This window comes from Pleurodeles waltl, chromosome 12 (assembly GCF_031143425.1).
Source record: "Pleurodeles waltl isolate 20211129_DDA chromosome 12, aPleWal1.hap1.20221129, whole genome shotgun sequence".
NCBI classification, from domain to species: domain Eukaryota; kingdom Metazoa; phylum Chordata; class Amphibia; order Caudata; family Salamandridae; genus Pleurodeles; species Pleurodeles waltl.
In genome coordinates, this window is record NC_090451.1 from 695113073 (window position 1) to 695139008 (window position 25936).

At 49.4% G+C, this 25936-nt stretch overlaps 1 long non-coding RNA gene across 1 annotated transcript in view; it reads left to right on the forward strand.

Annotated features, from left to right (window-relative positions):
- Positions 1 to 24595, forward strand: part of LOC138267823 (uncharacterized) — a 45958-nt gene extending 21363 nt beyond the window's left edge. Inside the window, exons 2-3 of the long non-coding RNA XR_011199873.1 lie at positions 24178 to 24252; positions 24579 to 24595. This is a non-coding gene — a long non-coding RNA (uncharacterized lncRNA). The remainder of the gene's footprint in view (positions 1 to 24177; positions 24253 to 24578) is intronic.
- Positions 24596 to 25936: the final 1341 nt, after the last annotated feature.

Sequence of the window (25936 nt, forward strand, 5' to 3'; positions counted from 1 at the left end):
GGGCTGTGCCTGGGTCCGGCCCTGCAACATCAGAGGGTGCTGCAAGACTGAGGAGGACTGGCAAAGCTGTGCATGCCCCAGTACTGGCGCACTGGCAAAGCTGTGCATGCCCCAGTACTGGAATATCAGAGGGTGCTGCAGGTCACGTGCACTGGCAGGGCTGTGCCTGTGTCCGGCCCTGGAACATCAGAGGGTGCTGCAGGACTGAGGTGGACTGGCAAAGCTGTGCATGCCCCAGTACTGGTGCAGTGGCAAAGCTGTGCATGCCCCAGTACTGGAATATCAGAGGGTGCTGCAGGTCACGTGCACTGGCAGAGCTGTGCATGTCCCAGTACTGGAATATCAGAGGGTGCTGCAGGACTGAGGTGGACTGGCAAAGCTGTGCATGCCCCAGTACTGGTGCAGTGGCAAAGCTGTGCATGCCCCAGTACTGGTACATCAGAGGGTGCTGTAGGACTGAGGTGGACTGGCAAAGCTGTGCATGTCCCAGTACTGGAACATCAGAGGGTGCTGCAGGACTGAGGAGGACTGGCAAAGCTGTGCATGCCCCAGTACTGGCGCACTGGCAAAGCTGTGCATGCCCCAGTACTGGTACATCAGAGGGTGCTGCAGGACTGAGGAGGACTGGCAAAGCTGTGCATGCCCCAGTACTGGAATATCAGAGGGTGCTGCAGGTCACGTGCACTGGCAAAGCTGTGCAAGCCCCAGTACTGGTGCACTGGCAAAGCTGTGCATGCCCCAGTACTGGAATATCAGAGGGTGCTGCAGGTCACGTGCACTGGCAGGGCTGTGCCTGGGTCCGGCCCTGGAACATCAGAGGGTGCTGCAGGACTGAGGTGGACTGGCAAAGCTGTGCATGCCCCAGTACTGGTACATCAGAGGGTGCTGCAGGTCACGTGCACTGGCAGGGCTGTGCCTGGGTCCGGCCCTGGAACATCAGAGGGTGCTGCAGGACTGAGGTGGACTGGCAAAGCTGTGCATGCCCCAGTACTGGAACATCAGAGGGTGCTGCAGGACTGAGGAAGACTGGCAAAGCTGTGCATGCCCCAGTACTTGTGCACTGGCAAAGCTGTGCATGCCCCAGTACTGGAATATCATAGGGTGCTGCAGGTCACGTGCACTGGCAGGGCTGTGCCTGGGTCCGGCCCTGGAACATCAGAGGGTGCTGCAAGACTGAGGAGGACTGGCAAAGCTGTGCATGCCGCAGTACTGGCGCACTGGCAAAGCTGTGCATGCCCCAGTACTGGTACATCAGAGGGTGCTGCAGGACTGAGGAGGACTGGCAAAGCTGTGCATGCCCCAGTACTGGAATATCAGAGGGTGCTGCAGGTCACGTGCACTGGCAGAGCTGTGCATGTCCCAGTACTGGAATATCAGAGGGTGCTGCAGGACTGAGGTGGACTGGCAAAGCCGTGCATGCCCCAGTACTGGAATATCAGAGGGTGCTGCAGGTCATAGGACTCGGAGGCCGCCATAGGGGCCTCACCCCAACACCGGTCATACACCAACCGACAAGACAGTTTTGTTTGTTGGAAGAAGTATTTATTTTCAAATATACTTTTATAAACATTCATAAACACAATTTATGGAAGTCATCATATGCACTTTACTCAACTAAAAACATTTCACTGCAATCTTTAATATATATAAACTGTTATAGACGCTACTTTGTAACCATAGATTTTTGACAGGATCCCTTCCTGTCCTGAACCTCCTTTGGACCACACAGGGACTGATCGTCACCTGTATCCTTAGGGGGGGCGGTATCCCTGCTTCCTCTGTTCCTTGACCCCTTGTTCAGGGTTCCGCCCCCTCTCCAAACACCACTCAACCAAGGGGTGTACCAGGGCGGCCCAGGGCATGAGCCCCGTGACCACCCCAGTGATCTGGGCTCCCTACCCCCAAACAGGTGTGTCCATCCGCAGGTTGGTCCAGGACTTCAGGATCCTATCTCTGTTGTTATACCGGGGCCCCACCCTTGGGGTCCCCTCTGTTGCTTCCGGTTACTTTATTCTCTCTTTCTGCGCCCTTCCTCCAAGCCTAATAATAAGGAGAGGGTGGGTGGGAATCGCCGATGGGTCTGCCTGTCCCTGGGCCGCCGCGCACGAAGTAAGAAGGCCAAGCCTTCTGGGGGGGGCGCTTTTATGCCCCCCCACCAGTGCGCGGCGGCCCAAACCGGTCCAGCGCTGCCTCGACCACCGACGCTCTCTCAGCGTCGAACTTCCGCCCGCGCGTCTCGTGAGACGCGCGAGCGTAAGCCCATGGCCAGCCTGCGCACAACTAGTGCGAGGCTCGGCCCCAGCGCCCCCGATCCCTAAGGGGCCGCGCTCCCCCCATGTTGGGGGGGCGCTCTTCCACGTGCACTGGCAGGGCTGTGCCTGGGTCCGGCCCAGGAACATCAGAGGGTGCTGCAGGACTGAGGTGGACTGGCAAAGCTGTGCATGCCCCAGTACTGGTACATCAGAGGGTGCTGCAGGTCACGTGCACTGGCAGGGCTGTGCCTGGGTCCGGCCCTGGAACATCAGAGGGTGCTGCAGGACTGAGGTGGACTGGCAAAGCTGTGCATGCCCCAGTACTGGAACATCAGAGGGTGCTGCAGGACTGAGGAGGACTGGCAAAGCTGTGCATGCCCCAGTACTTGTGCACTGGCAAAGCTGTGCATGCCCCAGTACTGGAACATCAGAGGGTGCTGCAGGACTGAGGTGGACTGGCAAAGCTGTGCATGCCCCAGTACTGGAAAATCAGAGGGTGCTGCAGGTCACGTGCACTGGCAGGGCTGTGCCTGGGTCCGGCCCTGCAACATCAGAGGGTGCTGCAAGACTGAGGAGGACTGGCAAAGCTGTGCATGCCCCAGTACTGGCGCACTGGCAAAGCTGTGCATGCCCCAGTACTGGAATATCAGAGGGTGCTGCAGGTCACGTGCACTGGCAGGGCTGTGCCTGTGTCCGGCCCTGGAACATCAGAGGGTGCTGCAGGACTGAGGTGGACTGGCAAAGCTGTGCATGCCCCAGTACTGGTGCAGTGGCAAAGCTGTGCATGCCCCAGTACTGGAATATCAGAGGGTGCTGCAGGTCACGTGCACTGGCAGAGCTGTGCATGTCCCAGTACTGGAATATCAGAGGGTGCTGCAGGACTGAGGTGGACTGGCAAAGCTGTGCATGCCCCAGTACTGGTGCAGTGGCAAAGCTGTGCATGCCCCAGTACTGGTACATCAGAGGGTGCTGTAGGACTGAGGTGGACTGGCAAAGCTGTGCATGTCCCAGTACTGGAACATCAGAGGGTGCTGCAGGACTGAGGAGGACTGGCAAAGCTGTGCATGCCCCAGTACTGGCGCACTGGCAAAGCTGTGCATGCCCCAGTACTGGTACATCAGAGGGTGCTGCAGGACTGAGGAGGACTGGCAAAGCTGTGCATGCCCCAGTACTGGAATATCAGAGGGTGCTGCAGGTCACGTGCACTGGCAAAGCTGTGCAAGCCCCAGTACTGGTGCACTGGCAAAGCTGTGCATGCCCCAGTACTGGAATATCAGAGGGTGCTGCAGGTCACGTGCACTGGCAGGGCTGTGCCTGGGTCCGGCCCTGGAACATCAGAGGGTGCTGCAGGACTGAGGTGGACTGGCAAAGCTGTGCATGCCCCAGTACTGGTACATCAGAGGGTGCTGCAGGTCACGTGCACTGGCAGGGCTGTGCCTGGGTCCGGCCCTGGAACATCAGAGGGTGCTGCAGGACTGAGGTGGACTGGCAAAGCTGTGCATGCCCCAGTACTGGAACATCAGAGGGTGCTGCAGGACTGAGGAAGACTGGCAAAGCTGTGCATGCCCCAGTACTTGTGCACTGGCAAAGCTGTGCATGCCCCAGTACTGGAACATCAGAGGGTGCTGCAGGACTGAGGTGGACTGGCAAAGCTGTGCATGCCCCAGTACTGGAAAATCAGAGGGTGCTGCAGGTCACGTGCACTGGCAGGGCTGTGCCTGGGTCCGGCCCTGCAACATCAGAGGGTGCTGCAAGACTGAGGAGGACTGGCAAAGCTGTGCATGCCCCAGTACTGGCGCACTGGCAAAGCTGTGCATGCCCCAGTACTGGAATATCAGAGGGTGCTGCAGGTCACGTGCACTGGCAGGGCTGTGCCTGTGTCTGGCCCTGGAACATCAGAGGGTGCTGCAGGACTGAGGTGGAATGGCAAAGCTGTGCATGCCCCAGTACTGGTGCAGTGGCAAAGCTGTGCATGCCCCAGTACTGGAATATCAGAGGGTGCTGCAGGTCACGTGCACTGGCAGAGCTGTGCATGTCCCAGTACTGGAATATCAGAGGGTGCTGCAGGACTGAGGTGGACTGGCAAAGCTGTGCATGCCCCAGTACTGGTGCAGTGGCAAAGCTGTGCATGCCCCAGTACTGGTACATCAGAGGGTGCTGTAGGACTGAGGTGGACTGGCAAAGCTGTGCATGTCCCAGTACTGGAACATCAGAGGGTGCTGCAGGACTGAGGTGCACTGGCAAAGCTGTGCATGTCCCAGTACTGGAATATCAGAGGGTGCTGCAGGTCGGGTGCACTGCAGGGCTGTGTTTGGGTCCGGCACTGGAATGTCAGAGGGTGCTACAGGCAAGATTGGGATGCACTGGCAGAGCCATGCATGGGGCCAGTACTGGAGTATGGAGGGTGTTGCAGGTCATGGTCATTTGTACTGACCGAACTCTGTATTGCCCCAGTACTAGAATATCAGAGTGCTGCAGGACATGGTAAGGTGCGCTGACAGAACTCTGCATGGCCCCAGTACTGGAATAACAGAGGGTGCTGCAGGTTATGTTCAAATGCACCAGCAAAGCTCTGCATGGCCCCAGTACTGGAATATCGGAGTGCTGCAGGACATGGTAAGGTGCGCTGACAGAACTCTGCATGGCCCCAGTACTGGAATATCAGAGTGCTACAGGTCAGGTGCACTGGCAGAAAGGTGCATGCTTCCAGTATTGAACTATGTAGGGCGCTGCAGGTCATGTTCAGGTGCATCGGCGGCTCCTCTGCAGTGGCGGAGGAGCATCGTCTCCCTTGCCAACAGCAGCCACTGCAATGGGGCCATGAGGGATGATGGGGACGAGGGGAGTGCACTGTGCATTGCCGTCAGTGCACATGTGTGTTTGGTCGGCCGTCTTGAGCCGACCAAACACACATACGCACTGTGCTCTCTCCAGCCCGGCACTGTGTTGCAGTCTAACTGGGAGCGCGCTGGCTGGCACTCCGACCAATCCTAGGGCTGCTTTCATGCAGTATTAGGATTGGCCACAAGGCAGGCTGGGAGCCTGTGCCTCCTGTGACCGAGAAGGAGGAGCGGTGGGGCGCTCGAGGCAGGTAAGTTTTTATTTTTACTATTTTTGACATTTTTTTATTTTTATCCCCACCACATGCCGCCCCACACCTTTAAACCCCGTGAGCCGCAAATGTGTGCACCGACAGCTCTGCATGGCCCCAGTACTAGAATACCAGTGTTGCAGGCCATGGTCAGGTGCACCAACAGAGCTCTGCTTGACCCCAGTACTACAATATCAGAGTGCCGCATGCCAAGTTTGGGTGCAATGGTACGGCTGGTGGTTCCAGAACTAGAAAACCAGCAGTGCTTAATTTGAACACGTGGGCCTGGTTGCAGGCGGGGCCACTGACATTCTTTTTTTGGGGTCCAGTGCGTATTTTTAATTTTTCAGAGCCAGCACTTGTTTATGTTCATCATATTTTGATCCAGAGCGAGAGAGAGAAAAACACAAAAGGAGGAAAAGTGGAAGAGAAAGAACAACAGCGACAAATAAAGAAAGCAGCATTAAAAATAATCATGAAAAAATGATCTAAACAGGCACAGAAAGTCTGGGGGCGCATGAAAGCGGCATGAGCCAGCTTTGGGCTTCTAATCAAAACTATGGACACAGAACTTATTCTTTCACAAATGAATCACTGGGCAGAAGGATGCACCCAAACAGTCAGTGGCATTAGGTGCGTGGTAGAAATGGGGTCCCTAGTAGGCAGAGGTATCCACCCGTGTCCAAATAGAGGCCACAGTCCTAGTCAGGGTAAGTAACGCAGTCCAAATTATCCTGTGCCCACCCTCTAGTAGCTTGGCACTGAGCAGTCAGGCATAACTTAGAATGCAATGTGTAAAGTATTTGTGCAATAAATCATACAGTTACACAGTGAAAACACCACAAAAATACACCACACAGGTTTAGAAAAATAGATCATATTTCTCTGAATAAAATCAGGTTGAAATGAGGAAAATCCAATGTACACAAGCAGAGTTATGAATTTTTAACGATTAAATCCAACTAAAGTGCCTAGCAACACAATAGCTCCGACTGGGGCTATCACAGTTTCGTTGACGGAGTCGTTCCCAACAATCCAACACCACCAGTGCCGGCCACAGATTCACACAGTCCCCCAGGTAAAGTACCTTTTGAAAACGAAGAACAAGGACATCGCACGGAGTCGGAAAGAGGTGTCACTGGAGTAGGTGCGGCGTCAGTACCTTACAGCTTCCAGGGGAAGAGGTGTCGGTTCCACGCTGCGAAGCAGGTGGGGATGAGGCGTTGGTCGTCATCCGCCATGTGTCGATTCAGTATGACTCGGCAGGGTCACTGGTTCCGTCCGGTCCATCAGGATGTGATGGGTCGACTTCGCAGAGTCGCGATGACCCTGGGTGAAGTCAGCGGAGTTGCGGCAATGCTGGGCTTGCATTGCAGGCCACGGTAGTTGCGTGTAGCGAGGCCCATGGAGCAGGAGCAGGCTGTGATGTCGCTGGCGTCCCCACTATCTGTTACTAGCCCTGCATCCATGATGGTCCTGTGTCCAGGTCTGTCTGTGTATCTAGGAGTGACCCTGTATCCAGGTGACCTTGTATGCAAGGTTGGTCCTGTATCTAGGTCTCTCCCTGTATTTAGGGCTGACTCTATCCCTGTATCTGGGACTGACCCTGTATTTGTGCCCTGTCCTGTATCTAGATCTGGTCCTGTATCTAGATCAGTCCCTGTATCTAGGACTGACCCTGTATCCATGCCTGGTCCTGTTTCCAGGTCTGTTCCTCTGCCTAGGACTGACCCTATATGCTGGCCTGGTCTGGTATATAGGTTTGTCCCTGTATCTAAAACTGACCCTGCATCCATGATGGTCCTGCATCCAGGTCTGTCCCTCTATCTAGGAGTGACCGTGGATCCAGCTGACCTTGTATGTAGGGTTGGTCCTGTATCTAGTACTCTCTCTGTATTTAGGACTGACTCTATCCCTGTATCTGAGACTGACCCTGTATTCGTGCCCTGTCCTGTATCTAGGTCTGGTCCTGTATTTAGATCAGTCCCTCTATCTAGATCTGGCCCTGTAGCCATGCCTGCTCCTGTATCCAGATCTGTTCCTCTGTCTAGGACTGACGCTAGGACTCTCTCTGTATCTAGGACTGACACTGTCCCTGAGTCTGTGACTGATCCTGTATTCATTTCTTGTCCTGTATTTAGGTCTGGTCCCGTATCCAGGTATATCCCTGTATCTAGGACTGACCCTGCACCCATGCCTGGTCCTCTATCCAGGAATGACCCAGCAAAAATACCTAGTCCTGTATCTAAGCCCGTACCTGTAGTTACGACTCACTCTGTATCCAGGCATGGTGCTGAATCTGGGCCTGTCCCTCTATTGAGGACTGTACTTCTATCTACTGTCCCGCTTTTAGATCGTAGCCTACTTCCAGCACAGCTGTCTGGTTTGCTAAAGACATCTTGAGGACTTTCCGAAATATGACCCAGGAATGCATTTCGCTGTTTGATTACCACTACCTTTTTGGTTTGTAACTCACAGTTTCTGGCTCTCCATTTGCTGAATTTATTTGCTTTAGGCTCTTCAGGTTCAATTCTTCCCTCCCTGTTACCTAAACTGTTTTCTGTATAAATCCATGAACTCCCTTTCTGTTAACAGGTCTTTAAATCTTGTTCTTATCTGTCACATTTGCAACGCATTCAAAGACCGAGGTCAAATGTCAGGTACTGTCTTCCAAGGGGCTTGTTCACTTTTGTTTCTCTAAATGTGACAATGTTGCTGGATACTGGAGGTAGAAAAAAAGTTTTTTTCTAGCACACGAAAACAATGGACTGTGTAAGTATTTCAGAAGGTATAAGAATTATGAATGCAAAAATGAAGAACATTTTTATTCCTGAAGTGAGTTTGAAGCATATACTTTAATATGATCAAAACAAATCAGTAAGTTTAGGGATATAATTTCCACACATTTTCTTCTGTGCACTTTACAGTTTTATTAGTAAAACTGTAGGTCTTTGCAAATGTAATGGTTGTTTCAATTGAAAATGTGTTTTCTGTAATGATAGTGCGCTACCACACCATGCATACTCCACTTTACGCCACTCCGCTCTGCAAACTCCGCCCCACTGCATGCCAGTGCACTCTGCAGCACTCCACACCACTGCACTTTACGCTGCACTTCTCTACTCTACCCTGTACCACTCTACTCTAAGCCACTGCATTTTTTGCAACTAAACTCTACACCACTCCTGTCTAGGCCACACTAATCTACTCTGCACAACTCCACTCTACACCACTCTGCAACACTGCAGTCTATGCCACTGCACTATATGCCAATGCACTTTACTCTGTTCAACTCTATGCCCTTACACTCTATGCCAACCCACTGTATGTCTCTCTAATCTACTCTGCACCATTATACTCTATGCCATTGCACTCTACCGCACTGCACTCTACTCTGCATCACTTGTACTCTACATCACTGTACTACATGCCAGTGCTCACTATGCCAATCTACTCTACACCACTGCACTAGGACACTCTACAACACTGCATCCTCTGTCTCTGAACTCTTTGCCACTCTACTCTTCACTACTCCTCTGTATGGCACCGCACTCTATGGCACCATACTCTACACCACTCTATGCGACCTGTCTCTCCTCAGCACTCTACGCCACTGCACTGTATGCTACTCGACTTTACTCAGTGCCACTGCCCTCTGCATCACTCAACTCTACCCCGTGTCACTCTGCCCAGCTCCACTCTACCCTGCACCACTGCTCTCTGCACCACTATGCCACTCCAATACGCAACACTCTCTTTCACTCCACCACACACTACTTCACACATCACCATTCCACTTTATGACACTCCACGCCACTCTCCTCAATGCCACTAACTTTTAGCCATGCTGAACAGCCACACAGGTATACAACATGTCTAAAACACATTGGCAAAGACAATAGCTTTAGAATAGGCGGGACCTATGGGCTTTGCCAATGCTTGTGTACAAAGGTCTCGCCTTCTGGGTAGGTGCATTACAAACTTCATTGAGGTACACTTGCAGAGCGCTGAGTGGTTCCTGGCAATGGAATAAAAGAAGTGTTGCAGGTCAAGGTTAAGATCTGGGTGTCGTCCCAAGTAGTATAATTGTAGGGTTGGTATGGGTCTGGAATGAGTGGCGCTGGCATAGATATTTGTGGGTCCCAATGCAGGGAAAGATGGTGTGTTGCACTGTGGGTCGAATTGCAGGGGAAAAGATGGTGTGCCGCACTGTGGGTCCCAATGCGGGGAAAAAGATGGTGTGCGTCACTGTGGGTTTCAATGCAGGGAAAAGATGGTGTGCCGCACTGTTGGTCCCAGTGCAGGGAAAAGATGGTGTGCCGCACAGTGTGTCCCAGTGGATAGAAAAGATGGTGTGTTGCACTGCGGGGCCCAATGGATAGAAAAGATGGTGTGTCGCCGTGTGGGTCCCAATGGATAGAAGTGATGGTGGGCCGCACTGTGAGTCCCAATGGATAAAAGAGATGGTGTGCCGCAGTGTGGGTCCCAATGGATAGAAAAGATGGTGTGCCGCAGTGTGGGTCCCAATGGATAGAAGAGATGGTGTGCCGCACTGTGGGTCCCAATGGATAGAAGAGATGGTGTGCCGCAGTGTGGGTCCCAATGGATAGAAAAGATGGTGTGCCGCACTGTGGGTCCCAATGGATAGAAGAGATGGTGTGCCGCAGTGTGGGTCCCAATGGATAGAAGAGATGGTATGCCGCACTGTGGGTCCCAATGAATAGAAGAGATGGTGTGCCACACTGTGGGTCCCAATGGATAGAAGAGATGGTGTGCCGCAGTGTGGGTCAAACGCAGGGAAAGATAACATGCCACAGGGAAACAGCCTTTACTACGTAATGGGAACCACGCAGTTCCAATGCAATGCAGTCTCAACAGCGAATGCGTCTTTACCACGCATTCTGAACCACGCATTCCTGAACCACGCAGGTCTTTACTACGACTTGTTATAGGGAACATGTTGTTGGGCAAGTGTTGGATTTTAAATCCAACACATTCCCTACTGTAGCGCAGACTGGAGTTGGAATAGTAAATGATGCTGTTCCAAAGTCCAGCGCCCCCCAAAACAAGTCGTTGTAAAGATCTGAGTGGCTAAGGAATGCGTGGTAAAGACTTGTTTGTTGTTTAAATTGCATTGTAAAAGCACACGTTAAATAAGCCTGCGTGGTTCTGTCATACAACCCATGCCACACTGTGGACCCCAATGCTCGAATAGAAGTGGGGTCCACAGCTCAAGACTGAGGTGCACTGGGACAGCTGTGTATGGGTCCCCACAGTTGAAACGGGCTATCTGGACCGTGTTTTGGGGGCACATAAAGCAGGGCTGCGGTGCATTCAGATCCATGTATGGGCCCCGTACAGAAAAGCAGCGAGGCTAGGATTGGTGTGCACTGTCAGAGCTGTGTGGGTCCAACCCACCCTGGAGTAAGAGGGGCTGCAGGAGACCAGGGAGAGGTGGATTGGTTGGGCCTTGTGTTCATCCATGTTATAGTCAGGGCCACTTGAATTATGCGATTCTGCTGCAATTTTGCTATAAAAATTGATTTACCGAATTTGCCATATAATTTATCATCTGCCGCATTATCTGCAGATCTTAACAAAAAAAAATTTATTTCCAGCTCAAGCGGATCAAAAGTTAAAAAAAATATGATATCTCAGGTTTATGCTCACTGGAAAGCTCTTCACAAAGATTGACTGGTTATCTTTTAGTTGCTAATTGCTGAATTTGGGTGTTAAATTGGTACTAATTAAGGTGAACTCTTTTCTCCGACACTATTACCAGGTGTAAAAAGCATTTCCAATGCAGTGGGTCTTGCGTTTGCTCGAGTTAGAGCTAATAGCGTTCTAAATGCCTAACTGGAACTTTCTAGCCACATAAATTGAAAATGAAAAGTAAAACAATTGACATAAGTGAGCTTATTCAAAGCGCCATGGCCGCCATAAGTTCGAGAGACACAAAAGGAAAAAGAAGTTCGCTCTAAATCAAATGTATCGGCTAAAGTACAATTGTCCATGTAACTGGGCCAGTCTGCAAGGTAGTAACAAAACCACCCCAAGGAGGGACAAATGTAAAGCATTTACCAACGATAACAAAGGATTTTTGAAAGGCAAGCCCAGGAAGGAGTGAAAGTGATGGGGGTGCGGTGGGCGTGGTTAAAAGCGCACAGTACTTACAACAGGTCAAAGCGCTTGCGCGTTCGACCAAAAAATGATAACAAATCAAGTAATATTATCACACAATGTGCCGCATTATGCTGCTTAATTTGTCTCTTCTTGCCACATAATTTGGTCAGCCCTGTCACATAATTTGGTCCTCCTCTGCCACATCATTCCAGTGGCCCTGGTTATAGGATATTAGGGGTGCTAAGGTGAGGCCTGAGTAGCACTGCCTGAGTTTTGTGTGTGCCCCTCTCCCATCCTCTGACCCCTGCCCTCTCCCAGACACTGACAGTCACTCCTTCACTCTCTCCACCGCCTCTCTCGCCTCCCTCCCTCTCAGTCTTCTCCCGCCTCGGCCAGGCTCTTCCGTCCTGGGCTTCAAGCAGGCCCCGTTCCATGACACACGATCCGGCCCCGGAGCCGGCACCTGAACCCGTGGACCAGTGGGCGCCTCCTAGCCCCCGTCTCCTGCTGGGAGCCTAAGCAGCACCGGGTGCGCCCCTCAGAGAGGCCTTCTCTCCGTCCAGCCCCCCCAAACTCCTCTCTGAGCCCTGATAGGCATCTTGATGCGGCCCAGATGGAGGGCGGGAAGCCAGGGTTAGTTCACAGGCCTGCTTTCAAGGGCTGGAGTCAGAGGAAGCATCCAGGGCTGGTCCGGGACCATCAGGGGCCCCAGGAAGGGAAGAGGCCGGGGCCAGAGCTGCCCTGGCCCGACCAGATACCCGAGCAAGAGAGGAGGCCGGAGATGGCCTGGACGGCCAAGCAGTATCCTGAGGAAGAAGAGAGGCAGGGACCGACCCGCCCTGGCCCGGCCCGAGTGAGGAAGGAGGCCGGGCCGGCGTGGACGGGCCCCGCAGAATCCAGAGGAAAAGTGGAGGCCGGGGCCTAGCTGGCATGGACCAGCCAGAGACATCAGTGAGGGAAGCGGTCCAAGAGGCCATGTTAGGTGATGGCAGGGCTACCAGATGCTGGACAGCCTGGGCCCTCGGGCACCTCTGACTGGCACCTTCCATCGCCAGCAGAACTTGCCTTTGCTCAGGTGATAGCGCCCGGGCTACAAGAAAAGAAACCGGAGAAGGACAAAAACAGACTTCAGAAATATGGTAGCACACTTTTCTTTCGAGCCAGGTTGTAAGGTAACGCTGCAGGGCTCTCTAGCGCCCATCTGGAGGTTGGCATGCGGGGCGTGGGGCCCAGCTCAACCATAGCCCCAGAGGTGTTAGCATAGGCAATGTCATCAATTGCCAGGGCACCACCTTCCAAGGGTCTCCCTGGGTAATCAAGCTTGTTGTCTGTCTTCTGTCTCTCTCTCAACCCTTAACATATAATTCAATATTGTTTGGCATCATGAGAATTGGATTAGCAGAAAATGAGTAATAAAATTCAAAGTTGTTCTGAACAGGGCGCCCAAAATATTTCTTGCCCAGGGCCCTCAAAATCTTTAAGATCACACTATCTTGCCTTGATGGCCAGTGTTTGTGTGTGGGGGTTAGTATAGCGCTTATAGGCCACTTCAGAGCACCTGTGACCCTGGAGTCTCTGGGATACCTTCTGGCCTCTGAGCTGCGGGGGGAGGGGGCTCATACGGAGCGTCCCTGGTGGACTCTTTCAGATTATGACTTGAGGTAGAGGGGTGTTGAGGATGATGGGTACATTGTATGGAGTCAGTTTGGGCCACAGTAGTGAACTCTCCTCTGTCCGGACACTGGTCCCCCACCCCCACTGTCAGGACACTGGCATCCCCTGTGGGACGCCCTCCTGTCACTCAAGCAATGTCCCTGCTCCTCGTCTCGAAGGGGCGTAAGCAGGGGGGCTGAAGTTTCTTGTTTCGTTTTTGGAGAGGCCAGTGGTGTAAACAAAAAAATAAAAAATTGAGGGGGCCCTTTGCAAGATACATGGCTGCCCCTCTCCACCCCCGCAGCGTTTCACTCCGTGAAATTCTGTGGCTTATTCTGCGCTGGAAAATCAGTGCGGACGGCCCCATGTGGCACGCTGCTGCTCGTGTAGATTTTGCTGCTGCTCGAGTTGATTTTGCTGCTGCTCGAGTAGATTTTGTACTCAAGCAGCAGCTTTCTCACTGCGAATGATCGTGACCGCCCCGCGCCCCTTCACAGTGAGAAAGTCTTACTGGGTGCCCTCATAGCACCTGAAAATTGTGCTAGGGGAATGCCAATGTGGAATTTGTCCAGAACTCTGTGTTACAAGCGTAATGCGGGGTGGCCAAATTTCAGCCAACTCCGCCAGTGGAGCAGAGTTTAACACTCACTCCTATGCAGTGTGGCACAGTGTGATTTAGTGATCGATGGTTTACGGAGGTATATGTGATATGGTATCACAGGTTGAATACGGCAGCATAGTGTGGGGTGGTTTTGGGCAGTATGCTATGTAATGATCCTGTGAAGTGTGATAAGTGGATTGTGGGAGGGTGTGTTGCTGTATGTTGTCTTCTGTGGTATTGTGTAATGTGGTGTGATATGGTGTACCACAGTTTGCTGTAGTATGGCCTGATGTAGTGTTTCTAGGTGTAGCGCAGTGGTTCCCAACCTGTGGTCCGGGGAACCCTGGGGGTCCACTAAGCCTCCTCAGGGGGTCCGTGGCTGCTTAGAAAATTTAATAATATTAACAGATTAGGTCCCCAGCTTTCAGTAATGACTCATTGGGGGGTCCTCAGGTTCCAATAATCATTCAGTGGGGAATCCCTGGGTTCCAGTACTGATAAAGTGGGGGTCCACAGAAGTCAAAAGGTTGGGAACTTCTGGTGTAGAGTATTAGGTAAACTAGTGGTCTCGCAAGGAGTGAAACACTGTGCTGTAGATGGTGCTATGTAGTGATATTGTTTGGATATGCTGTTGTGTGGAGTGGCGTGGCATATTTTGTGGTGTTCAGTGAGGTGTGGTTGTGTAGCATACAGTGATGTATGGCTTGTGGTGGCGTGATGTGCTTGCTGCTGGTTGAGATGTTGTGCTATGTGAGCAGTTTCCACCACCACGGGAGTCTCGCGGCGCTATGAAATTGAGAAGGTTAGTGGTGCATTATGAGCTCTACATAGAGCCTGCTTTGAAATGCTGCACACGATATGTATATTTTAAGATTGCATGACATTGAATTGAATTTTGCTGAAATAAATTGATGGCTGTGCATTACTGAATATGACTGCACATCACTGATGACACCCCACAGGTACAGGGAAAGTCTGGGGGTGCTTGCATTCCTGTTCAGAAGGGATACAGCCAGACTATTCAGGCAAGGATGTCCTTATTTGGGTCAAGGCATGTGGGGGGTGTGGCTATAATGGCGCAGCTTACCAGAGAACGAGGACATGGCGTGCGCTCAGCGTTTTTAACCACTGTTTTGAATTAATTCAGGCATTCTAAATATCATGTGTGTCATAAGCTCCTTGTGGCATAGGACTAGTCCTGGGTAAAATGTAAATTACGACAGCATAATTTGATTAATTTCGGGAATTTCGCATTTCGCTCGTTAGACAAAATACCCAAAATATCTTTGTGTAATTATGTGCCATCTGCAGTGCAAATTTACCACTAACGCCTGAGAGCAACATAAAGCGAGAGGCTGTTGTTCGCTGTGCTTTTGTTTTGCACTATTTTTTTAGCATAAGATGCATTCTTGCATCAAAATTTGACACAAGAACATGTTTGGTGCTAAGCTATAGCGCTAAATGACTGATTCGCATTTGACGTACTTAAAGCAAACTACACACATTTTGCACACCGCTATATAGGACTCGAGCAGAGCTCGGCTGGTGGGACCCCAACAAGGCTTGTTTGGGGCTGCTTGTGTTTCTGTTCTTAGGGGACCTGGTCTCCCTGAACCAATGTGTAAAGCCCCTGCTGTGTATCCAGCTAACCGTTCTGGGGGGGTTGAGGTTCGGTTGGGCCAGGGGACACCACTTTGCAAAACCACAGTGGTGCACTCAGGTGACAGACTTGGCAGTCTAAGAAGCCAACAGGTGAGATCACATAGTAGATGGGAGAGAAAATGAAGAAAAGTTTTTGATGGGATGGGAAGAGAGACATAACACAAAACTATTGGTGGGATGGAGAGCACATGCCAATTCAAGGGTTAGGGTACACAGGAGAAAGGGGAGCTTAAAGCAGAGTGCAGAGACGATAGACTAAAAAAGGCTAGGCGCATAGTAAGAGAAGAAGAAGAAGCTGATGGCCAAAAAAGGGCTATGGAGTGAACATGGAGAGAGAACTGACGGTGATGGCATGTGCATGAAAACAGGAGGTCTGGGGGTATGGAGGGAGCAGAGGGAAGAGGAGGGGTGGTGGAAGGAGAACAGGTAACCAGTTAGTAGCAAGATGTCCGGGGCAAATTAGGAGAAGGGTGGGGGAGAGGAATTGCTGACAATTACCTTCCTGCCAGGAAGGAGGACCCTTTGGATAAAGGAGACCGAAAGGTGGATGGGGCGGATCCAGGACACATGCACTACACAATCAGTGCAGAGATCTACGCAGCACCAGCACCGGATTCATACACAATCTTTGCCTCATATGCAGAACAAGGCAACATCCTGCTCAGCAAAAGCTTGCACTCCCTTGGGATAATAGGTCTGTGGGCTCCCAATGCACATCCCATGACCACTGGCATGTCCCCATCCTTCCAGAATCCTGGGAGTGCCCTCAAAGATGCTCCCTCTTCCGGCCACCCGGGGATCTTGGAATCAATCGTCTTTTGGCCTCTTGCTCATGCCTCTAGTTCCCTGTCAGTAGTGACCACCTGGACCCAATATTTGGACTTCTTTGATTGTTGCAGTGTCTCTAGTAAGATGATGTGCGAGACGCAGAACCCCGAGGCTGCGATTAGGTTCAGGAATATATCAGACATCCGAAGCTGCTGCTCCTGCTTGGACGATGGGGAGTTTGACTGCCCAGCGTGGAAAGGGACCGCCCTGCCTGAGAGGAGAAGGAGCCAGGGACAGGACGGCTGAGATCTCCACCAGGGATCCATTCACACAGAGTCTGCTGAGGAGCCTCAGGATGTGCAGATGAGCTGACCTGGGCTGAACCTGAAGCAAAGGATCCTCATGAAAAGACCCTTGAGCGCACCCAGACACACCGAAGGACTGGTCCTGCTGGGGGCCTTCTTCGTTTCCTTGACCCACTGCCCGGTATGCATGCCCGACAGATGGTAATGTGCACCTTGGACAATGATTCACAGCTGGACAGGGAGTGTGGCCTTCAAGTGGTCGCTTCACTCACACTGACCTTCTGAATATCCGTGCCTTCCTATTTTAAGGGCAGCACTAGGGTTTAACCTTTCATCCGGGACCCTTGGGGTATGTTTCATCCTATTGCGGGGCTTGAATAGGATCAGATCTTCACTGTTTGGACCATCTCTCTGGGTTTCTGGGGTATCACGCTTACAAATCTTGGTGTCACTGAATCCCAAACTAGACTGAATTCCATAGGGTCTTAAACAGACATATAGGGACACAACAGACAGTCACTAGTTTTGTGGCAGGTATTTACAGAGGTGCAGTATTGTGCACTATTTACGGGTATAGCCTTAGGGCTCTCAATCTTCCTCGCCGTCATCCCGAAACCCTAAAAGCTTGTGAAATATTATCTCTGATTGACCAAGGGGTCTACTTACTGCCTCTGTCTGGCTTTCCGGCAGCTCCTTATTCTGACCATGAGGAGGTAGGGTCTTGGGAACCAAATTAAAACCAGAGAATAATGACTGTGGGGCCACTGGGCACTGAGATAGACGACCATGACCCTGTTGAAGGCCCAAAGCTCTGACCACAAACGTAGTCGTAGAAACGTACAAGGAAGTCTCATTCTCTTAGTTTTCTAACTGGAGGTGTGGGGCAGTAAGATAATCTAGGAGGACTGTGAAAAACTGAGCCTCTAGAGTCCTGAATGCAGAACATGGCAGCATGCTTCCTGAAACACAACTTCAGTCAGTCAAGGTAACATGACAACATGTCGTTCGCCACTTCTGCACCCCCTATTGTCAAACAGCGCTCCTCCTGGGACACACAATCAGATTCAATATATGTAAAATTAAACAGGCATATATTTAAATCAAAAACATTCAGTGTGGATGACACAGAAGAGGGTTTACTGCACCACAACTGCAAACAGTATGCAACGTGAGAGCAGTCATTGGGTGGTTAGGAGTATGACTCAGTGAACTGACAAAATGTGGTGTTCAGATGGTCATCAGCTTTAAACGCAAGGTGGGTAAATTGAGTGCCATAAACTGGGTAATATTAACACTTAATTGCAAGTTAAGCTGGGTCTATTCCTCTTAAGAATAGCCAACATCAAATGTGGAGTCCCCAGGGCTCTGCCTTGTCAACACTATTTAAGGTCTATACAGTCCCCCACCTGTATATGATAGACTCCTTTAAGATACATCACCATAGGTATGTGGATTAAACAATTCCACCATAACCTTCAGGATGACTTTAGCGACCTCCACACCCTGTATCATTCTATCGCATGCAGAACAGCTGTTTTTTTCTTCAACTCTGATAAAAAAGAAACTCAGCTCCAAGCCTCTCTCATCCCTACCTCCTTCTATTTGTCTTGGCCTGAAAAATGTGGCTTTTTTCCCATCCTTGCGGAAAAAACTCGTAACATATAAATATTCTCTGATAGAGAGCTATAATTTATTCCGCCAGTTTAGCCCTTATCCAGAGATGCACTCCACCACCTTCCTCATCTCAGAGGACTTCTGCTCTTACTGCACTGTTGTCAGAAAATGTTAGTAATCATTGCCAGGCTCTTACCCGTCTGGATTTCGGAACAGTTTCTATACTAGTCTTTAAGGCTCTCTGTTCCTTCCCAGTAAAAGATGTAGGGCCATGTGTATGAACGCATTTTCCCATAGACACAGAATGGATAAAACCCTTTGATACATCTGGTCCGTAGACCCCTTCTCAACTTTCAGCCTAGTACATAAGTTGATCAAGCCCATACTACCTCATCAAACTATTCATCCTTCACCTACTGACCACAGGCCCCGGGTCTACCAAGAGATGTCTCTTGACCACCTAACCCTCTACAAGATATGTTCGAGGCACCTTAATATGAACCTCCTAACTCCAGTGCGTTTAAAACTTGAAGAGGACTTTGTCAAGTTTAGAAAACGATTAAACTATTCACCTCTTCTCCCTAACATTTGTGCTACCTAACCCTCTTCAGGTCATTCTTCTTCAGTGGGCTCCTCGTCCCCCTGAGGATTAATCATCGTTTAGGGCACATATGATTGAGAACGTACCAGAGACACCTCATCCTTCGTGGTGGGGCTACCAGGTTCATCACCAAGTTTCTTACCGCACTGGCCAATCTCTTGCTTTCCTTCCACGTAGCCACAGTCCAAACACTTGAAGGCCACCAGTGGTTAGTAACACTTTACAGCCCCCAAATAAATTAACAAAATTGTCAGCTCCCGGGGGAGGTGTAAGTATGATGCGATATGTAAAAATATTACTGTTCTTCTGTAGCGTGTAGCATTGCTTCCCGCTACACAACATCAGTCAGCGAAAGACACGAGCGCTCTCACCTTAACACTCGCTGCTAATACCACTTGTATCACACGTGTGGCTTCCCTCATACCCTTCGATGAAGTCTTCCTCATACAACTTGTTTCACACACGTGTGGCTTTCCTCGTACACTTCTATGAAGTCTTCCTCATACTACTTGTATCACACATGTGTGGCTTCCCTCGTACACTTATATGAAGTCTTCCTCATAATACTTGTATCACACACGTGTGGCTTCCCTCATACACTTCGATGAAGTCTTCCACATACCACTTGTATCACACACGTGTGGCTTCCCTCATACACTTCGATGAAGTCTTCCACATACCACTTCTCTCTCACACGTGTGGCTTCCCTCATAAACTTATATGAAGTCTTCCTCATACCACTTGTATCACACACGTCTGTCTTCCCTCATACACTTCTATGAAGTCTTCCTCATACTACTTGTATCACACACGTATGTAGCTTCCCTCATACACTTGCACTGTCTTCCTCTGATCACATGGATCAACAGGTATTTCTCATTCCTTACATGTACCTGCACTACATGCTTCAGTTGTGTCTCCTTCACACTATTCAAAGGAGCCTTCCTCAGGTCACTAGTGAAACCCAATAGAAATGAGTGTTCTTCACAGGTTTCTAGGGTGTCTCCCTCATTCCTCACATCACTTGCACCCCACAGCTCTGCTGGGGTCTCCCTCTTTCATTGCAGCACTGGTACACCTCTTCTCTGAAACAGTCTCTCATTCCCCACGCCACAGTTCTAAAAGGCTTCGATCTAGTGTTCCTCGCAGACTTCTGAAGTGGTCTCCCTCATTCAACTCAGGTCTTGTCGCTCACTTTCGAAGAGGGCTCCCTCATTCGTTGCCAGCGGGATGGCTCGGTAAGTAAGGTGAAATCTCGCTGCTGACAAATGCGTTTATCTGGTGGCCATAGGGTTGATTCTTGTTAAGGCAGGCTCAGCCATCCATCCTTCTAGGTTTGATAAATTGACGTCTGTTGTTTTACAGGACTTCAAAGGTGTTTTCATATAGTGGCAAATACAGCGCTTTTAATTCTCCTAGTGTCTTAAAAGTGTGGCCTAAAGTGTTTTTTTTAAAAACAAGGTTTTGTTGGTATTACTCACATCACTCGTGTCCCTGACTTCTGAAAGGGTCTCCCTCATTAAATGCTTCATTGATATCAGGCAGTCACTCACCCTCATCATTTGTATAACGCACACTTTTGAAAGGGTCTCCCTCGTTAGATGCTTCATTGATATCAGGCAGTCACTCACCCTCATCATTTGTATAACACACACTTTTGAAGGGGTCTCTCTCATTCCCTTGTCGCTGGTGTCCCATACTTTTGTGGTGTATCCGGCTGACACTTCCCCAGAAGTTCTCTCGTAGTTTTTCATTTCACATATCACTTCTGTGGGGTCTCCCTCGTTCATCATCCCATATCAACCAATTCTAATAGACTTCCCTAATTCCTCATCTCTCATTCTGTCTCTCGCCCCTGAAGAGGTCTCCCTCACCTCAATGGAGCCAGTGCCCACCACAGATGTATACAGTGTCTCCCTCATTTTATACATCACTATACCACTCACATCTGAAGGGGTCTCTCTCACGCTTCACTTCTATGGGGGTAGTGCCCCCCACAAATATCTGTGCTGTCCCCTTCATTCATTACATCACGAGTACCACTCACATCTGAAGGGGTCTCACTCACGCCTCACATCACAGGGGGCAGTGCCACCCACAAATATCAATGGTGTATCCCTCATTCATTACACCACTAGCACCACTAACATCTGAAGGGGTCTCACTTGCGCCTCACATCAGGGGCCAGTGACCCCACAAATATCTATGGTGTCTCCTTCATTTATTACATCACTAGTACCACACACATCCGAAGGGGTCTCCCTCATGCCTTCTATAATTGGAGCCAGTGCCCCCACCAAATATCTGCAGTGTCATCCTCATTCATTACATCACTAGTACCACACACATCCGAAGGGGTCTCACTCATTCCTCACACAGGGGTCTCACTCATTCCTCACACAGGGGTCTCACTCATTCCTCACAAAGTCAGTTCCACGGTGCCTTCTTCACATCACTTGTCCATCACATCACATATCATCGCTGTGGGGTCTCTTTCACTTTTCACACCACTCGCTTCTCACGGGTCTCCCTTACTCAATATATCACTTTTATCACACACGTCCATGGATTCCCTCAAAAGCTGCGTGCAGCCTGTCATTCCTCACTTCACTAGTGTTATTAACTTCTGTGGGGTCTCCCTTGTGCTCTATGTGTCTCTCTCAACCCTCACATCACTTCAGCTGCACACTTATTAAGGGGTCTCCCTCATTCTTCACGTCACCGTTTCCACACAGTCCCTTCCATGAAGTGGCCCTCATCTGTCAAACTACCGGCCTCATAGGTGCTCCTGGAGGGGTCTCCCTCACATCTCTGCGGTACACTTCTCTGCAGCAGTCTCCCCTCATTCTCCCACACATCACTGGGATTGCACACCTGTGGAGGAGAGACGTTAACTCCTCACTTCACTGCTGGTAGCGTTGACGTCTAATAGGGTCTCCCTCGTGCCCCTCATTGCCTGTGTCACACTTTCCTGGAGCCCTCTCGTGACATGTCACTCATAACCAGGGCCACTGGAATTATGTGGCAGAGGAAGGCCAAAGTATGCGGCAGGGTTGAGTAAATTATGCGGCACGAAAAGGAAAATTATGCTGCATATTTTGTGACAGTATTACTTCATTATTTAGTAATTTTTAGATTGCACCCTCAAGCACTTTGACCTGTTGTAAGTTTTGTGGGCTTTTAACAACGACCACCTCACACCCATTATTCTCACTCGTTCATTGGCTTTCCTATCAAAAATCCTTTGTTATCATTGATAATTGCTTTACGTTTGTCCCTCCTTGGGGCAGTTTTGTTACTGACTTGCAGACCGAACCTGTTACATGGATGATTGCACGATTGCCGATATGTTTGACTGTGAGCAAACTTCTTTTTCCTTTTGTGTCTCTCCTTCGCGCTCATGGCGACAGTGGCACTTTGAATCAGCTCGCTAATGTCAACTAATGTTTTACACTTCATTTTCAATCGATGTGGCAAGAAACGTCCAGTTAGGAATTTACAACTCGTGCAAATGCGAGACCCATTGCATTGCAAATGCTTGTTAAACTTGTTAACACTGTCTGAGCATTAATTGTACCTCATTAATACTAGTTTAACAACTAAATATAGCAATAAGCTACAAAAGGGTGGTCAGTCAACCTTTGCAAAGGGCCTTCCACTGCGCGGCAACACGTGGCGCTGCATTTTCACTAACTTTTGAACCGTTTAAGTTAGCAACACAATTTTTTATGTTCAAATCTGCAGATTATGCAGCCGAGTTTGGATTATATGGCAAATGCGGCAAAGATACAATTGTGCGAAAATCACCGCACACTCATTATTCCAGAGACCCTGCTCATAACACGTCATCCCTGTGGGGTCTCCCTTATTCCCGCTTACATCACGCACTTTCATTGAGTATCACACACTTTCACCGGCAGGTCTCACACACTTTATTCACTTGCATCACACAGTGTCTGCCTCTCTAATGACGCGTATTAAACACTAGTGCTGCGGTCTCTCAGTTTCTGCCTCCAGGAGCTTCGCCGGGCCACGCGGATACAATTCAAAGGAGACTTCCGGTTTATTACCGAACTTTCCGGATTTTGCACAAAGCCTTCCCAGATTGGATGCTGTGGAGATAAGAGTCAGTTGTATATTTGGTTTTATTGGGGAGGGCGGGGAATCCAGAGCTTGTATTGTGTCTGTGATGTTGCTAATTAACCTCTGGGAAACAGACAACACACTGACACATTTGCACTGAATAGAAAAGGCAGGTCTTGCTAAAAGGCCAACTCCTCGGGAGAGACAAAGGGAAAATGCATTCCTCGGGCCCTTATCGGTAAACAAATCTCTCTCCTTTTCGGTTATCTGGCTGGTTGAAAGAGATCCCTTTTTATTTTATTTTCTTTACCACCCATTCAAGCATTTGACAACAGACCTGGCCGTTTCATCTGGGACTGTAAAAAAAAAAAAAGGGGTTTTATGGGCCCTGAAGATAAGGCCAGGGATGAATGAGCCGAAGTGAACAAACTTCCTGCATGTCGGCTTTTCATCTGGGTTGCCCTCATCTGGCAACACGCACGCCATTTCCTGCCTGAGCCTAGCCAGGCCAGGCCTCAATTAGGGGCAGCCATCTTGTTTTCTTTTGTGTGTGCGTGTGTTTCCTCAGCCTCCATTTCCTGAGGGGGACTTTCTGTGGGTGAGATAAAGCAGGAATCTGCCTGTCATCACCTGCAGCCCTCTCTCTTCTCAGGAGGAGGCTGAGTGAAAACGGGGCCTGCAGCCAAGCAACATTTCGTACACCTTGGCAGGATGGGGGCCTGGGTCAACTCCATGCACAATTCCACGCCTGCATCCCTTTTCTCTTCTGCAGCTGCAATTTTGCGGTTTCGTACAGAGGCCTTTATGTAAGGAAGACTATTTTTTTCCTAAAAAAGTGAACTAGCAATGACATGAATAATGTCAAAATATAGTCTTGTGGTCTGCTGCTGAGGGCAATACCAGATGTTAAAGGCCTGAACCCGAGGCCCGAGCTGTAGGCGAGCGCCTATAAGGAGGGGGAGAGCCTTAAACAACCAGCGTAGGCCAAGGCAGAAGGGCTATAAGGCTATTAGAACAGTCTACTCACAGAGGTTAGAAAATTCTGAATTAAAAAGGGAGAAACAGAAAGACAAACGTTGAAATGTTGGGGCAGAAGGCTTACACCAGCCATTGTAATCCCGGAGCTACTAGTTGTGTCAGGGGAGCGCTCAACATTCCAGTGTTCTAATAGGTAATTAGAGTTTCTTTTACGTGCGTTGTTTTTAATTGTACATAGCGGCAGTATGAAAACACTGAGCCCGTTGCCGTTTCCTACAGCAACACAGGAGATCTTGTCTACTCTCCAGCTTCGTCTTTGTTCTAGACTCTCACTAGGGCTACATGTCATATCGTCCTCGGGGTTTATATATTTTACTCTTACCGTTAAGCTGGCTGGGCATCTCATTCCCACTCTTTTTGACAGAAATATCCCTATTCTTTTACAGATTCTCCCGCCGCAGGGCTTGGTTCGTCTACTTGTAAAGCTGCAGCATGTCTATAAAGTTATCACCAACTCTGATGTGAGTACTCCTGAAATGTTAATAGACCTTTGTTTTCTGCTGTGTTTCCCTTTTTCTCTACAAGTTGTAGATACATTTTAGTCTTCGCTTTTCTCCTTGTACGCTTTCTTGCACAGAATGTTTGCTGTTTTGCAGCTTTACTCTGCATTCCTTATTTTTAAAAGTTTTTGTTGTTGTTGTAAATGATAGATATTTTTGTATGAATAATGCATACGTACCAGACACGCAGTACATAGTTGAATAGTTGCGTAGAGATACTGTGAGGGTAACTGGTGATGAATGAACAACAGAAGTGGATACTAAATGCACCCTTTTCTTCTTTTTAGATCTGCCTAGAGACAGCTTTAGTTGTCTTTCAGCTTTGTGTTTTTCCAAAACTCCTAATTGATATACATATATATTGGTGTTTTCCGTCAGCCCTCTTCATTCCTTGATCTAGTCAAGTTTATTCACATTTTACATCCACCCACCATAGCAAACAGCCTGAGGCAGAGGGTCAGCCCACTACACCTACATTATGAGTCACAGTATTGTGCCTACATGTGCACATCGTCCTGAACAGGACTGTCATTAGGTGCCAGGGCTAGTGAGCCTGAGCTGCTGGGCCTTTTCTTTATTTTTATATTTTTTCAATTTTTTTCCTATTGGACATTTCACCAAAACAGTTAAAAAGACGTAGTCAGCTTGTTGAGGACAGACCTATTGGCTTTAACCTTGATTGTTCTGACCAGCAGTCTGCTAAGTAGCACCCAGCGCTTCAGAGGGAAACTCCAGTGCTGGACTCTATACCATACATGCAGGCATTTGGGAATATTAAAGTTAGGAGGTTTAGAGGGAAACTTGGAATTTAATTTCACATTAATCTGCATTTAAGTATAGGAAGATGTAAGTGTGAGGAATCCAAAACTCTTCTGTCTACACCCTTTGCACTCCAGATGTGGAATAGTGGCACAGTGATGTTACTAACATCACTTAGAAACTGCAGAAGTGCAATATGATGTTATACTAAAGCCAAACATTATTATTTTATTATTTTTTATATTGCCTATCATATTATTTATATTACTTTTCTTATAATATTATGACTTATTATTGATATAAGTGTTATGGTTGGTATTGTGGACTAGACACAATATTGCAGATGTGGGGCCCAGAACTAGATTCAGTCTCCAGATGTGGCCTCAGAACTGGGCTATGCTCTGTGGATGAACCTCTAGACCAGGGGGTGTTAGTGCAGGTAAGTCCTCCAGACCTGGTACCCAGTCTCCCATCCTGAGCACCGCCTCCCGAGAGGTCCAGAAATGGAATCAGTTCAGCCGATGAGCCCTCCAGACTTGAGATGGACTCACTTCTTGAGTTGGAATCTCAACAACAAGGCACAGTGTCACTGAGCTAGTCCCAGAGCCTCACATGTGGCCTCGGTGCTGCACAAGAGGCCTCCAGAACTGTACACTCAGCTGGATTAATTACTCCAAATATGGCCTTTGAGCTGAAGCTCATGTCCCAGATGAGGATTCAAGAACTTGAATAGGACGAATGCCCTTATCAACTGCCAATAAAGTTATCAGCTGTCTAAATCTGAGATGACGTTGGTGCCTCGTGGCCGGGCGAAATGTCTTCCTGTTCGCCCACATGTGACCCTCCCTATATATAGGTATGATGTGCAATTATCCTAGAGGTGTCT